Source organism: Perkinsus marinus, assembly GCF_000006405.1.
Source record: "Perkinsus marinus ATCC 50983 genomic scaffold scf_1104296967836, whole genome shotgun sequence".
Taxonomy (NCBI): Eukaryota; Perkinsozoa; order Perkinsida; family Perkinsidae; genus Perkinsus; species Perkinsus marinus.
The window spans coordinates 1-1,911 of record NW_003203399.1 but is presented as its reverse complement, the minus strand read 5'-3'; the positions used below and the strand labels follow the sequence as shown (position 1 = coordinate 1,911).

The window sequence follows — 1,911 nt, the reverse complement described above, 5'->3', positions numbered from 1 at the left end:
AGCTGTTAGAAATTTCTTTTCGGTGTGACTTGATGAAGAACGCATTCCGCGGAAACGGTTCGGAACCGTTTTTGTGTCATGTCCTATAGTGTAACGCATCTTCTCCGCTATGATTTTTGAATCACTTACCGAGAGTTTGGCCGAGTGGTCTAAGGCGCTGGCTTAAGGCGCCAGTCCGAAAGGGCGTGGGTTCGAACCCCACAGCTGTCAGTCTATATACCTGACTGGTGTTATATTGAGAACCCAGACCTTTTCAGAAGCGAGGTAGTGCAAGACCAAAACCTTTTGATCGATATTGTGCCATCGCACCTCGCAGAATCCGTTCAATCCATTTTTTGTGTCCTCTGGTTTGGCAGAGCGATGCATCACCTTGGCTATGAATCCTGAAGCACTTATCGACAGTTTGGCCGAGTGGTTCAAGGCGCTGGCTTTAGGCGTCAGTCCGAAAGGGCGTGGGTTCGAACCCCATAGCTGTCAGTCTATATACCTGACTGGTCTTATATTGAGAACCGAGACCCTTTCAGAAGCGAGGTAGTGCAAGACCAAAACCTTTTGATCGATATTGTGACATCGCACCTCGCAGAATCCGTTCAATCCATTTTTTGTGTCCTCTGGTTTGGCAGAGCGATGCATCACCTCGGCTATGAATCTTGAAGCACTCATCGACAGTTTGGGCGAGTGGTCTAAGGCGTTGGCTTCAGGCGTCAGTCCGCAAGGGCGTGGGTTCGAATCCCACAGCTGTCAGTCTATATACCTGACTGGTCTTATATTGAGAACCGAGACCCTTTCAGAAGCGAGGTAGTGCAAGACCAAAACCTTTTGATCGATATTGTGACATCGCACCTCGCAGAATCCGTTCAATCCATTTTTTGTGTCCTCTGGTTTGGCAGAGCGATGCATCACCTCGGCTATGAATCTTGAAGCACTCATCGACAGTTTGGCCGAGTGGTCTAAGGCGCTGGCTTAAGGCGCCAGTCCGAGAGGGCGTGGGTTCGAACCCCACAGCTGTCAGTCTATATACCTGACTGGTGTTGTATTAAAATCCGAGACCTTTTCAGAAGCGAGGTAGTGCAAGACCAAAACCTTCTGATCGATATTGCGCCATCGCAACTCGCAGATACCGTTCAACCCATTTCTGTGTCCTCTGGTTTGGCAGAGCGATGCATCACCTCGGCTATGAATCGTGAAGCACTTACCGACAGTTTGTCCGAGTGGTCCATGGCGCTGGCTTTAGGCGTCAGTCCGCAAGGGCGTGGGTTCGAATCCCACAGCTGTAAGAAATTTCTCTTCGTGTGATTTGATGAAGAACGCATTCCGCGGAAACGGTTCGAAACCGTTTTTGTGTCATGTCCTATAGTGTAACGCATCTTCTCCGCTATGATTTTTAAAGCACTCATCGACAGTTTGGCCGAGTGGTCTAAGGCGCTGGCTTAAGGCGCCAGTCCGAAAGGGCGTGGGTTCGAACCCCACAGCTGTCACTCTATATACCTGACTGGTGTTATATTGAGAACCCAGACCTTTTCAGGAGCGAGGTAGTGCAAGATCAAAACCTTCTGATCGATATTGCGCCATCGCACCTCGCAGAAACCGTTCAACCCATTTTTGTGTCCTCTGGTTTGGCAGAGCGATGCATCACCTCGGCTATGAGTCTTGAAGCACTCAGCGACAGTTTGGCCGAGTGGTCTAAGGCGCTGGCTTAAGGCGCCAGTCCGAAAGGGCGTGGGTTCGAACTCCACAGCTGTCAGTCTATATATCTGACTGGTGTTATATTGAGAACCCAGAGCTTTTCAGAAGCGAGGTAGTACAAGATCAAAACCTTCTGATCGATATTGCGCCATCGCACCTCGCAGAAACCGTTCAACCCATTTTTGTGTCCTCTGGTTTGGCAGAGCGATGCATCACCTCGGCTAT

The 1,911-nt window shown here is 49.8% G+C and overlaps 7 non-coding genes across 7 annotated transcripts; all 7 read left to right on the top strand.

Annotated features, from left to right (window-relative positions):
- Window positions 1–130: 130 nt before the first annotated feature.
- Pmar_PMAR013012 lies at window positions 131–210 on the top strand. The gene has a single exon. It is a non-coding gene; the product is annotated as a tRNA-Leu (tRNA).
- A 187-nt stretch (window positions 211–397) lies between these two features.
- Window positions 398–477, top strand: Pmar_PMAR013011. The gene has a single exon. It is a non-coding gene; the product is annotated as a tRNA-Leu (tRNA).
- A 187-nt stretch (window positions 478–664) lies between these two features.
- Window positions 665–744, top strand: Pmar_PMAR013010. Its single transcript has one exon. It is a non-coding gene; the product is annotated as a tRNA-Leu (tRNA).
- Window positions 745–931: 187 nt separating this feature from the next.
- On the top strand, window positions 932–1,011 carry Pmar_PMAR013009. Its single transcript has one exon. It is a non-coding gene; the product is annotated as a tRNA-Leu (tRNA).
- A 186-nt stretch (window positions 1,012–1,197) lies between these two features.
- On the top strand, window positions 1,198–1,277 carry Pmar_PMAR013008. The gene has a single exon. It is a non-coding gene; the product is annotated as a tRNA-Leu (tRNA).
- A 121-nt stretch (window positions 1,278–1,398) lies between these two features.
- Pmar_PMAR013007 lies at window positions 1,399–1,478 on the top strand. The gene has a single exon. It is a non-coding gene; the product is annotated as a tRNA-Leu (tRNA).
- A 186-nt stretch (window positions 1,479–1,664) lies between these two features.
- Pmar_PMAR013006 lies at window positions 1,665–1,744 on the top strand. Its single transcript has one exon. It is a non-coding gene; the product is annotated as a tRNA-Leu (tRNA).
- The last annotated feature ends 167 nt before the right edge of the window (window positions 1,745–1,911 follow it).